At 38.8% G+C, this 14,443-nt stretch overlaps 1 protein-coding gene across 1 annotated transcript in view; it reads left to right on the forward strand.

Annotated features, from left to right (window-relative positions):
- Nucleotides 1-8,400: 8,400 nt before the first annotated feature.
- plagl2 (pleiomorphic adenoma gene-like 2) overlaps nt 8,401-14,443 on the forward strand; it is a 41,070-nt gene continuing 35,027 nt past the window's right edge. The window contains exon 1 of the mRNA XM_086130069.1: nt 8,401-8,614. The gene's annotated coding sequence lies outside the window, so the exon portion shown is untranslated. The remainder of the gene's footprint in view (nt 8,615-14,443) is intronic.

The following is a 14,443-nucleotide window of genomic DNA, read 5'->3' on the forward strand; positions in this document are numbered from 1 at the left end:
TTGATTCAATTTTACACACTGTCATGAAAACAAGTGTGGTTGAACAAAACATTCATCAATTACAAGTACAATTAGTGAGAAAACAGGCAGAAACAAACAACCTCAGTCGGATTCATTTGTGACTTTAACTCACTAAAATAATATTGTATTCAATCTATTATTTCTAGTTAAACTCATATCTTAGTTTCTTCTGTCAAAATACAGTATATTTACTAAATACTGAAATGAGAGCGTGGTCATTTTACTAAGTCCACGGTTTTCCTGTATTGTATTTTCTCATATTCAATATACAGCAGCTGTGATGGCCCGGCGACCAGTCCAGGGTGTGCCACGCCTCTTGGCCAAAGTCAGCTGAGAGACGCTGCAGCTCACAATGACTATAGGAAATGGATGCATGGATGGACATTGCTCCTGTAAATTACAGGAATTGTCGACTAATCTACTGTTAAGGTCAGGTTGAGCAAAACAACCTTTCAAAATTTCCTTTTTGATATTTTGGGAATACATGTGTCAGTGTGTTGCAAGATAATACAAACTTTACCAGAAAAAAAAAATCCCCCCCACCCCAAAAATCAAGTATTTTTTCCAGTGACCAATCAATGATAATGACAACAACCTGTTGTTCATTTGTTTCTTTGATTTCATCGTTTTTAATGCGCTGTCCTGTACTGTACTTTTTGCTCGTCCACCCCAAAACTATAATATATTGTGCTCCTTTCCACATTACAAAATAAGAAGAAATCAAAATGCAATAAACAACAACATCAAATGTCTGTTTTGCATTGCACCGCCTTGAGTATACGACTATGGTAGTTCGTTCCCAGCTACTCTTGCCTCACATCTGCGTATGCGTCCTCAAAATGCCCAAACTCACTATGCTGGATAACCATGGCAACACATGGCCGGAATGTTAAATGGGAGCAGCCTAACAGATAGATGAGGTTCCCTAATAAATAAATAAATAAATAAATAGGTAGGTGGGTAGGTAGGTAGGTAGGTAGATAGATAGATAGATAGATAGATAGATAGATAGATAGATAGATAGATAGATAGATAGATAGATAGATAGATAGATAGATAGATAGATAGATAGATAGATAGATAGATTTGCTTTTTATGTTGAGTGACTCAATTTAGACCTGAGTGTGATACCATCAAATAGGTTTGGTTGACTTGAAAGCAGTTGAATGCAATCCATGATGACCCAGCGTCAAACTTTCTCTTTCTTTCTTTGCATTCAATAACTCTTGTTTTTCCTCCTCTGTGATGCTCGGCAGCTGGCTGTTTTTTCCCTCCTTTCCTGTGCATACTCCTCCCCCACCCCTGCAACACACACTGTTTTTCATTGTTTGAGATGACAGCAGTGATAACAATGCAGAGAGACGTAACTCTCAGTCTTCTTGAAAGGAGTTTAGGGGGCAGCAGCGGGCAGTTTTCTTCAGGTGAATTAACGACCCAAAAAAACTAATGCAAATAAATCACTATTGTAGTCTATACGCTGAATGCCTTAAACTGGAGTTACTAACAAACAATGGTATTTGGCAGACGATTTCTCTGCTATACCAAGGCTTTTTTTTTTTAACCAATACATTTTTACACCACTAAAGGACGCCTCATTTGACAGGATGAGCAACATGTACAAAGTAAAATGTGCTAAATCGTCACCGCTAGTGATTTTGAATCGTATCAAAACTTCAACAATTAAATGTGATTACAGTATACTGTACGCATTCAAGCATACAGTTTGTTAAATAGGATTTCAGAATTTCAACTTGTAAAGGTGATTGTTAATTTTTTTGAGAATAATAATAATAATAATAGTTGTTTGAAACCCAAAGATAAACAACAGCACATCTTAGAAAGCTAAATGAATACTTCCAAAAATAAATGGCCCCATACAGCTTTCAAGATTAAATATGTTTTCCAAAATTTCACCAGTCCATCAATCCATTATCCGAGCCGCTTATTCACACGAGGGTCGCGAGCGTGCTGCAGCCCATCCCAGCTGTCCTTAGGCAGTAGGCGCGGAACACCCTGAACTGGATGCCAGCTAATCACAGGCCAGATGTAGACAAATAACCATTCGCGCTCACAATCACACCGAGGGACAATTTAGAATGTTGCATTAACCTGCCATGCATGTTTTCGGAATGTGGGAGGAAACCGGAGTACCCATAGAAAACCCACAAAGGCGCAAGGAGAACCCTTGACCTTGTGAAGTGGATGTGCTAACTAGTTAGCCATGGTGTCACCCTCAAATTTCACTCTAAGGGAAATGTTAATGTTTCACATCTTTAATCTTTTAAGTGAAAAACAAAAGAAACAAAGTGCAGGAAGTTCCCAGCATGTTGGCTCTGATGCAGTGCCAAAAGAATCCAGTTTTTAATTGATCTCTGACCATCTGTTAGAATTTCCCAAAAGCCTGATCATACCGACATGCTGCAAAAATGCCAAATATCAGCTGATAATTGTCTATCAGTGCAAACAACCATATTGACAATGTTAGTGGCAACCGGAAAGCAACTGGGAACCATTTGCAGCCCACTTAATTGGCCTATAGTAGCCGACTGACACAGCAGACAGTCATGTTGTTTAAGCACGAGTATCAGTGCTAACGTCAACGTGTTCAGCGAGTCTTTTTGAAGGCATGACATCACAACACACCAGTTTTGTTCTTTTTGCCTCGATCCTTCATCTCTTAGACAACAGTGGGTTAAGCGACATTTGGCAACAATAGGTGGAGCTCAGGAGTAAAAAAAAAATGTTCCAAATAAATGAGTTATAAGCTAGCTAGACAGGTGGATTTAGAGGCTAACACGACACTATGATGTATCTTTTGTCCGTGGTATTCCCTCCATGTGTTCTTCAAGGATGAAAAGGCTATTGTTAGCTTTAATGGTGATCCAGTCTGGTCATCTACCACCCAGCAGGTGGCGTTTTAGTGACTCGGCAGGACTAAACCCATAAAAACGTTCCACCCATCCTTATCAACATGCTGCAGAGCCCCCGATGAAACCTGATGGTCCACCTCATGACGGAAAAGACGGTGCTGGGCTAAGATAGACTTCAGATGCTCACGCGTCAGCAGCCATTAGGCTACTGTATGATTTTACCTGTTGTGTAATGCTTGCGTACGGGCCAGTTCTACTCTTTGAAAGGATGAGAGGTTAAGTTTGGTCGAACTTTAAAGGAGCTGAACTTGAAGCAAGATTTGAATCCAGGACCTCTCAACAATGACAAAGACGTGTTCACCATTATTCTGCCTTGCTGCACAAACAAACCAAAATTAAATGAATAAAAATATAATAAAAAAATAACTATCAAAAATTCGCAAGCTTTTGACTGTGTTTTACACAGCGTGCAAATAATACTGTACATTTTGAACTGAACCACTGTATATACTCTATGCCATGTGTCATTTCTTTGTTTGGGTCCTCTATTTGGATGTTTTATTTTTGTTGAAGTTAATTTTATTTGGCTTAGTTTATCCACCCATCCGTAATCTCTAACGCTTATCCTCATTTGAGTCATGGATACGTTATGGTTTATACCAGCTGACTTTCGGAGCGAGATGGGGTACCCGCTGGGCTGGCCGCCATCCAATCACAGTAAATTAAATTTAATCAATGAATTACAATTATGGGCTGCAACAGTCAGTTGTCCTTGGGTCTTAATTCTTGATCTTAGCAAGCAACTTTGGACTATTGTGTGCTTCCGGCATTGTCCCTGATAGTGTATTGGTTCATCTGTGAAAACTACGCAGGCTGCATTGCAACTTTGCAACTGTGTGAATGTGAAAGACTGTCTATTTGTGACACTGAAAAAGCAAACGTTATATAAAATCGATGGATCGATGTGTCCAATTTAATGGGAACAGTTTCGGAAAGGCCTTTAGTTTTCTCCGCGTACAAAGCTTCTCTCATGTTCAACATCTGTACCACTGACCACACGAGTGGACAAAAATTCCCAAAGAAACACTCCAAGATCTTAGAGAAAGACTTTCCAGAAGAGTGGAAGCTGTTGAAAATGCATACGGAGAACAACACAAAAGGTTTTTTTCACTTTTCATTTCCAATAGTTTTGTCCATAGAGTATACATGTAACAGTGACATCCAATCCCTCCTCGTGTAACCGCAGCATTTGACCAACATTTAGTGGCTGTTCATCACCCAGTCTCCATTAAAGCAAGCCACCCAACTGTTTTACAAAACAAAACTCGTAAAAAAACAAAAACACACACGCACATACACGTCCTCATTTTGAGGGCATTGCGGGTTATTTTGCTGGCGAGCAAACAAACTCCAGATGTGACCTAATTGTAGCAAAGGAGGGGCTGAGTGCGGCGACGTGCACCTGTGTGTGTTTATGAGGACGGTTAGACGCGTGCAGAAAGCCGGTACGAGGACAAAGGTGAGATGGAATGACACAGGAGGAAGAGTCACCTTAAACAGACACAGACGTGAGGGCTTTATTTTTCGGGAGCTCACCACGCTTTCCTATCGGGGGACTTGCTTGGAAGACATCACGACTGATGAGGACCTGCTCAGTAGAGAGGTGAAGGAGGGAAGGAGCTTCTGTGGAAGCTGCAGCGAAGAAGAACAGAAATTCAGTGCCATCATTATGTTGCCGGTTGCATAGCCGAAAGTTGTCAGACAAGGAGAAGAATTGTCTTTGTCATCATCACACACAAGAATATTCATGTAATGAAGGATTAAATACATTTAATACCTCTGACGAGTGACGACAGCACTGGAGCAGGGTGTGTCTCGCTTTTCCTCAGTTCAGCACTGACATCAGTGCCGTTAGACTACATGAAGACACATAAGTGATGTGACAAGAATATGACAAAGTGGAAAAACAAAAAGAACAATCGAGCACAGTCCTTTTGCCAAGTTTGAACTCTTCAGAAAAAGCCGGCTAAAATTCATTTAATGTGTTTGATTGTGTGATTGCAACGACACTGTTCGATCAGCAACATGCGATCTGAAAAGAACGAGGCAATAGAGGTCAGACGCTGAGAGAACAAAAAAAACAATTTGTATTTTTTCGGGCAAAACAGTACTTTTCGTTAGCACAACAAAGCTGAGTTGTTGTTGTTGTTTTTTTTTACTTATATCTTTGAGTTCGGGGACCAGAGAAGGAATAATTAGGCCTGTAAACCCTTATTTGTTTTTTGAAAATGCCAGAAAGCCAATTTTCCCATTATCCATCCATCCATCCACTTATCCTCATGATGGTCGCAAGCGTCTTTTTGGATCCATATACTGTACTTTTATTTCGCACAGCTACTTTATGAAATAATGTCGAATAAATTCTACATGTTTTCTTTCTCTGTCGCTCACAGCGGGGCAGCACTCTTTGGACTCCACCCAACTCTGACATCCCTCCTCTCATGCCTACGTGTTTGTGATCTTTATGTGCAACACAAACAAAATAGACTGTTTCAGCAGAATGGAAGTTTCACCTTGAAGATATCAGCATTGTAATTAAAAACAAATACATGTATTCTTTTACTTCCCTGCCAATTATTTTTGTCCACAATAGTTGTTTGTTACCTCCACCATAGGAGGATATTTAAACACACACACACACACACACACACAGGTAGAAACTACTTGAAACTATTTGAAACTTTGTGCCAATCAAAGGGGGAAATTTGAATTTTACATTTTCCGTTATTTCTCAATCATTAATGCAGAATTATTTGTAATGAAAGTCCGATATATGAGGAGGTGTTCATTTTTTATGGCGTAAGAATAATTTAGTCGTGGAGGATTGCTTGGACAAATGAAAATGTCCATGTGCAACTGGACTAGAAGTAGAAATTAGAGCCAGGATTTAACTGTATAATGTCATTTACATTCCAAAATCTTAGCAAGTTTTGGATTATATGTTTGACTTTTCAAAAGCCAAATTAATTAGTCATGATATTGTTTTCAAAACTTTGTTGGTTTCCTTTCATATCAGAAAAAATCCTCTTTGTATATTTTGTGTTAAAATAATGTCATGCATTTAATGTCTTCCTTTTCATCTATTGTTTTTTAAATGATTTCCTTAAAAAGAACTTATTGCAAAAATGTATTTAAGGTTGAACGTCAAATGGTGATGTCATTATATTGAATTCCGGAAATGAGTAATATGATTGTATTTGTCATTTGAAGATTTCAACATTTATTTCCTACACTTTACATTTTGTATGAACAATCACTTTAATATATGTTTTTGTTAATATTCCATTTTTGAAAAGGTAAAAATAATCTGGTTTGATAAAAATATTATTTTAAATTGAGTGCGAATTATTCTCACAATCGAACAAAGATTCCATCCTGTGTTCAACTTTAAAATGTTCTTAATTTCCATTTAATCAAAATCAGTTTATCAAAAATCTGATTTTTTAATAACATTAAAACAATCCAACTACCATCCTCAAAATTTCTAAAACGTCTTTACTCCATCACTGTGGTAATTGAAGATGCCTTTTCATTTGATGTTTCTTCTATTGTATATTAAATAGGAACGGAACGAAAACTTTGAACCACTTAACACGACTTCCGATTTTTAAAAAACAACAAAAAACAACCCCTCCATAAGTAGAAATACAGAATAAATCCATTAAAACAATACCTGTACATTTTAAGTCCCAAATACTGACTACGGTCACTGTTTTCTCTCACTTCTTTACGTGAAAAAGCAGGATTTAGTTGCCAGCACCAGGTACGGCTGTCGCGCTTTTGGGGGCGTGTCTACTAGAGAAAGAGGCCTCCGGTGCCTTCAATAACAGTCGTAAATATGAAATTTTCATATGATTTTTGAAAAGAAAAAAGACATGAATCTGACAAATATGAAACGAATATATTTATTATTCGTATGCTGAAGAAATATGAAGGTGTCTAACTGTGGCAGAAATCTGGGTCTGAGGTGTAATTCTAAAAAAAAAAAAGAGAGAAATGTTTGCTCATCAAATAAGATTCTAATCTCAGAGTATAGACTCGGTTATTTGCGCTTAATGTGTGAAAAATACACGTGAACATATAAAACGCAAGTGGGTGGAATTGTTTTTAAGAAATCTTTTAATTAATGGATCTTTTTAATGGATTTTAATTTTGCGTAAACTGGAGGAGCCTGAAGGCATCACAGTAGATTCCCCCACCCCCACGCTCCCTGGCTGCACAAACATGTTCCCCTTGCGGGCTCCATCAGCTTGTGGTGGGCTTCGAAGAGGAGGGGGTGACGAGGAAACGAGTTGATGTGCCCTGGAAGTAATTCTTTCACCCCCCCCCCCCATCCCCCACCCCCTCTACAACACAGTCGCACGACACATGCACTGACGTACACTGAAGAACTACAAGAATTATGCAGGCAAAGTGGGACAAAATGTGGGCTCAGCACGTTAATTGATTTTAATTCATGCATTACTCATTACTATTAATTAAAATGTAAACACAAGAGCCTTGAAATGTGAAAGTCTCTAAATAGTAATAGAAATAAATCGGATCATTATTACAACGTCTGATTGGTTATGTTAATGCTTTCATCCAATAATCTCAGACATTTCAGTGCAATCTACTCAAAGACCAATTCGAGCAATTTTCCAGCATTCCTTGTGATTTTTCTGCACTCTGAATTCAACCATAGTGAGTCTATTTATTTTGCTTGTTTATTGATCTGTTGGGAAGGTGACATTTTATATAATTTCAGACACAATGCAAAGACAATGAGCAGGTGAAAGATTTGCATGTTAAAATTGGTTTTTAGTTTAAACTAAATTGAAGCCTCTATGGTGTCCTATCAGCTATTATTTACATATTTTATTTTAAATTCTGAAACATACATTTTAAAAATGGTACTCCAATAAATCCGTAATTATGCTTAATTTGGTAGGTGATTAATTCACGTGTGTATACAGTATACAATATATATTAAAAGTGTGGGTAGTAAAGGTCATTGTTATTACAAAGCTTGCTTATGTAATTGCGAACTGTTATTTTTATCTGACGCACATGGTGATAATTTGTTAATAACTTGAGATACTGGGCATGCTTGTCATTGGCCGGTGATGATTGTATCATGGCTAAAGTATCGGAATATTTGGAATATTTCAAAATACGTTCGTGTGGATTGACTGAGGTCTGAAGTCAAGTGATTCCTAAAATGAATTTTAATTTTGTGTTGAGTTTTAACGCTGCCGATTTATTACAAATGTATTGTTTGAAACAGAATGCGGTGACAATGTGCAGGTGTTTTAACTGACAAGATCGTACGCGAGCCTGTCTGCCGGTGGGTGTTAAAAAAGCAACACAGTAATCTATCCCCGAGTGTAAAAAAAGTTTGTGAAAGTGGCCTGACGTCACACTCCCACAATGCTTACCGCCCCCTAACTCGGTTGCAGCCTGAGGAGAGTGACACACACTCACTCCCAGGCCCCGAATATCTAAATTATTGGGAGGGGGGAAAAGTCGTTTAAAATTATTTTATAAACAAGTAAAGAAGACATCGAAGAGAGAGAGCGTGGAGTTGGCGGCGTGGGTCTCTCCCATGGTGGCTTTCTACTCGGGATGGACGTTAACCGGGGCTCCAAGTGAAAGTTGACTAATGCAGTGCTGGAAACTTTTTGGTGGGTAAACTGCCTCTTTTTTCCCCCTTTACCCCTCCTTCGCGTATTGTGTTTGCACGTTGTTGTCCTTGTGCGTGTTTGGGAAACCTTTTACGCAACTTTTGACGGCGTCCAGCTGACGTGCACTTCGACTTGCGCGACGATTGCCTTGTTATGAATGTGTTGGTATTACTAAATAAGCGCCATTGGCCTTTGCGTCATTTGTGGCGTATTTGTGTGTGTGCGTGTGACTAGACATTTAACAACAGCGCTAAAGTTGCTAAAAAGTGATCGCGACAAGTTTGGGGCACGTTAGTAGAGCCCTTTTATTGTTGTTATTTTACGTCAAGTTGTTGAGTTTCAGGCCATTTTGGGAATATAAGGTCCCTCCGTGCATTTTCGAGATTATGGGAGGGTGTAAAAGTATGTTAAAAGTGGATTTTAATTGAGGCTCGTTGGTAGCAGTTTATTAAAGTGTGGGATTTATTTTGTGGTGATGGTGCGTTCACTTGTCACGCTGCTCATTAAGCTTGGAAAGATATGTGGACCACACGTATGTAACTGTCCTCCTCGTGGCTTGTGTCATGTTTGTGGCTCCTCGGATGTTTTTGTTCCCTTGGCCTGCGCGTGCACGCGCGTGTGCGCGACGGTGTTTTTTTCCTTGGAAGTAGAACAAGTGGAGGGTGTCTTAACAGTGCAGTAGTCATTTGCAGTATTATTGTATCAGTTCTACATGTTTATTTTTGTAGCTGCAAGCTACATATTTACATACATACTGAGATGTTGCTTATAATATGGCTAGTTACACGTTTATGCAACCACTTAAACCAATGTAAGCTTTTCATTTTCATTTTATTTATTTATTTTTAACAAAGTTTTCCCAAAGGTTGAACACAGTCTGTTCCAGGGCATTGGTTGACCACAATTAGATCATATTTGGAAATGTTTTTTATATTTTGTATTCATATGTAATCTATCACTGTGGATATGGAAATATTCTGTCCATTCATATGACAATTATTGATGCGCTAAAATAAAATTTGTTTATGTTACTTGGGATTTTAGGAGTAATGACAATATTTTTAAGTTATGCAACCTGTAATTATGTATTTCACAACTGTACAGTAAATCCCAGCTTGTTCGCGATTACTCATAAATTCCCCTATTTAAAATGTTATTTCTGTGCAACCTATCCCAACTCTTTGCTGAAAAACTCACTTATTCGTAGTTTTTGTGCTCTTTCTGAAACGCCAAAGAGGTCACGAGATGGCGTCATCGTCCCTGGTGAAAGCAAAGTAGGAATTGGTTTCAAAGAAGTAGAGGACAGTAAATCCCCTCATCACAAAAGATATGTTCCAGAAACTGTGACATAGGAATACAGGTAGACTTGTTAAAGATCTTTAAACACACTATTAAAACAATACAAAAACACATTGAAAAAAAAATATACAGTATTATAATATATTGAGAAAGTAAGATCAATGAATCACAAACCCACCAACACAACAATGTGTCCTCACGACAGCGACGATGACGTTGATGAAGCTGCCGTAATTCAGTATATTGCCATTTCAATGCTGAAATGCTCAATGCTAAACAAACTTGATCATCATGTGTTGAAAATGTCTCTTAAGCATATAGTATGAAATTGCCTTAACCATTAACATGTACTCGGGCCTTTTACATTGTTTTTTTTTTGTTTTGTTTTGTTTTGAACATGCCTGCTGAAGGTCTGCTTTTCTTCTTTTTTTATACCTGGGTGACTCAATTAATGCTGTTTTGGAACTTGGGTGCACAACAGATGTCTGGACACCACTCTGCTATCATTACATTATAGCACGGGAAACGCTGAAGTGACCAGCAAGGTGAGCAGCGGGCTGGTGGTCCACTGACAGAACACAACTGTCAATCAGGGGCTGGCAAAACGACACTCTTATTGGCTGGAACAGTACATTTGGATATTCTTTTCATGACGCATGCGATTTAAACTAAAAATGATGATGCAAAATGATGAAAATGCAAAATTAATAACACTTAGAAAAAAAGAGGAGAAAAAAAGTGAAATAACCGGGACCGCATACCCTCAACATGAAGGGAGATTTACTGTCGAACAGATCATCTCATCTGTTAAGATCTTTGAGTGAGGAGCTGAGGTTAGTCTGGGTTGTTATTGGAAATTCCAGAGAGGCTTTGAATGTGCTCTCTATCTTTTTGCTCTTGAAAAGTACACTCTGAACAAACGACAAAGGTCTCATTATTGTTTGACAACTGTTTTTTTTCAAAGTTGCAAAGGCAAATATATGTGCAATCCAGTGCCTCTTTTTTAATCAAATATTAAGCCTTCCATTTTTTAATGGTAAGAATAATTTTGAAATGAAATTCAAGTGTTTTGGGATCATTTTTATGTGAGTAATTTTTAACATTATCGTCGGGGGATTGGGGGGATCAATTACTCACATTTTCTTCACTGTCGGCAATATTGGGCCCCTTTTTCCTCCTAAAGAGAGGATATTTACCATTTTGCAAATGCAGTCATAGATGGCCGTCATATGTATGCACGTATGCGCGCACACTTGCTCTGGCCTGTCGACAGAATGTGCAACTTGTAGTTCTTTCCATAAATATGCCCAATCTCCTGATGTCAAGGCAAGGTAGTTAAGACAGAGCCATCTAATCTGCGAGCAATTCAAAGCAAGCTGCATGACTGCGTATATATCATTGGTTGATGGCATCCAAAGGAAAACGATAACACTTCCCTAAAAATGTTGACATGGTATGCTTTAACAGTATGTGGAGGTGCATAAAGATGAGGGGCGTTAGAGTTGCTCTAACTCGCTCCTCTCACGTTGAGGCCTGCAGTGACAAAATAAGGAAATGGAAGTGAGTTATTATTACAAGACAGTGCCTTGGTCGTTGTTACTCCACAAGGGTTGCTGCAGATTCGTCGTCACAGGCAGTGAAGCCATGAATCTAAAAACAAGGCCTTAATTGGCATGAAAAGGTCTTAAATTGAGATTTCAAAAGTCTCAAAGAATGTCAAGACATTATTGTACAAAGTAGGACTGAACAAGTTTGAAGAATGACCAAATTGCAATTTTTATTCCACGTTTGTGATGTCATATTATTTATATGATATATTTGCAGGAAGTGCAAGGAATAAATTAATCTGTATTACTATTAGGGCTGCGCACAAAGGGTTGGTGACTCAAATTGCGATGGAAATTGGCAGTTAGAAATGAACGCCAAATGAGAATTTTCAGATCCGAGTCAGAACGGGTCATTGCATATTACGCTTGTATTGTCACAGAGGAATGTTTGACTGGCACCCACGTCTCGATGTAATCTATGGACGCGGGGAAAGCACTGCGTTCAAACACAACCCCCTGAAGCGTTCGAATATGGAAATGGGAATAACTGGCAGGCTAATGAGCATAAAATTCAACTGTTAAGCAGTCAGTCGGTAAAGACCAGTTTGACAGTGTATCAACAACTTTGTTGTTCGAAAGGAAGCATTCTTTTTGTTTTTTTTCTGAAATTGCGGCCTTTTGCGATTAGAACATTGCACTCTACTACACTGTGATGTCAAGTTCAGTTCCATTAGTTGTTTATGGCAAATAATTTCAAACTCCGAAGTAAATTAACATTCTTAAAAAAGGAAAGAAAAAAACCCCAAATGACTCTTGTGGTAACATCACACAATCGCGACAATGTCACAAACTAGTGATGTGTTTTGAGTTGGGACTCGAACGCAATTATATATCATTTGTGGACTCCAGAAATTGGGGACAACACAAGACAGTCAGTCTTAAATTGTATTTCAAATGGAATTTAAAATATATAAATATTTAACTTAACTTTGAATTTGACGCTGTTTATATATTAATTTTTACTGACGAGCTTCAAGCCGTCAATAGACTTACCCATAGTCACATCGCCTGTGACTAATGAAATTACCGAATATGTCACGCTTGGACCAAGTCTGCCCTCAAACTGAGTAATAATTTACCCTTTGCCGTTAGAAATGAACGCCAAATAAGAAATTTGGTTGGTACCCTCCCTTTTTTTCCTTTTCCTTTTTTTTTCATATAATAAACACAAATTTGACTAGCTTAGCAACGAATGCTAACCTGCGTTTACTGTTTCGGACAAATATGAAAGCATCTATTGTAAGTTGCATTTAATTAAGTTGCATCCTGCACTAGTCTGCCTCGTGTGGTCGGAGGCGGAACTTTGCAAGCTCGTGACGCGGGCGTTTTTGAGATCTCACCCGTGTTTATGGATGGTGCGCGGCACTTTTGCTAATGTGTTCGCGTGTTTGTGTCTGAGCTAAAGCTGCTTTTGAGATGGAGGGAGGTCTTTCGTCTTTGAAAAATCCCCAACAATTCCTTGCTGTCACTGGGGGCAGTGGTGGTGGCTGCTGGTGGAAGAGGCAACAGCAGGCTGATTTCCATGAGAAAAGAGCATCGGTTGGGTTAATGGAATGGACGGCCCTCTGTGGGGACAAATGGCAGTTAATAACAGCGAAGAATCGGAAAAGCTGCAATCCCTTTTCTTTGCACTGCTTCACCTTCTGCGAGCCGGGATGGGCTAGGAAAGAAGGGGTGGGGGGAGTTGGGTGGGGGGGGGGGGAGAGCGGAGCAAAAGAGGTGGCCAAGGGAAGAAAGGACAACGGGTTCATGTGAGAATCTGTGTTTTGTTTTTTTCTTCACTGAAAGGCTGCAAGAGGATTGTTGGTGTTTGTTGTCTTCTCACGACGGCGACACACACGGGAAGTTTATGAAGAAGTGAAATGGAATATGCAGCGAGAAGCAGCGATTGCATCCCAGAATGAGTTTGTCGACTCGTGCTGTGAACATATTTGGTTTAAGTGTTTACACGCGTGTATTCTGTGTCATGGGACAGTCAAGAATTGTAAACCATGTTTGACCTTCTCTTATGAGGTTATGTTTGTGGCTGCTTCTTTATTTTCATAGCAGCATCACACTAAAGCCACGTCCCTTATTTTTGTTGAACTATGTGCATTGCTGGAGGGCACTCTGGCCGTTTACAGTTTGTTTGCTGATCCAAATTAGGATTGTTCAACTTTGCCAGAGACTACTATTGAGTGACTAATGTTCACTTTTTTTTTTTTTTACACTTGTCATTGTGCTCTTTTCATTCCAGATTTCGTTTTTTTAAATCTCAACTCAACTGTACATGTATTTATAGAGCACTTTCAAACAGCCATCGCTGCATACAAAGTGCTGTACATGGAGCAACTAATCTAAACTAAAATCTATGTTCAGCCATTTGTTTCAGCTGCTTTTTTAAAAAGTGCTCTACAAATAAAATGGAATTATTTCGAGTTAAATATCCACCACTTTTTCACCTGCTAGCCTGAGGGATTTATGAAATTACTAAGATTGAAATGTACGTTTGCTATATGTCTATTAAATACTGTGCAACTCCAATGATAGATGACAAGCTAAAGTGCCTTACAATTTTTGCCTTTGGAAGTGACATAATTGTGTGAATCTAATCGCCACCCGATTAGATTCATGGCTTAAGCCAGGGGTGTCAAACTCATTTTAGCTCAGGGCCTAATGGAGGAAAACCTATTCCTAAATGGTCCGGATCGGTAAAATCATGATATATAAAACTAAAAAACAATTGCCGTCAAAATGACACAGATTTTCGCTATTTGCGGGCTATGTTTGTGGCTGCTATTCCTAACGATTATCGGAGATCACCTGTAAGACATATTGTAATACATGTGTCCAAAGCTGTAAAAAAGTACATTAAAAAAAAGAAATACAAGACTGAGCTGAAGATCTGGTACAGGCCCAAAATGGGACGATCACAGGCTGCGCT

The sequence above is a fragment of the Hippocampus guttulatus genome, chromosome 1 (assembly GCF_054856545.1).
Source record: "Hippocampus guttulatus isolate MCC_2025c chromosome 1, RoL_Hgut_1.0, whole genome shotgun sequence".
Taxonomy (NCBI): Eukaryota; Metazoa; Chordata; class Actinopteri; order Syngnathiformes; family Syngnathidae; genus Hippocampus; species Hippocampus guttulatus.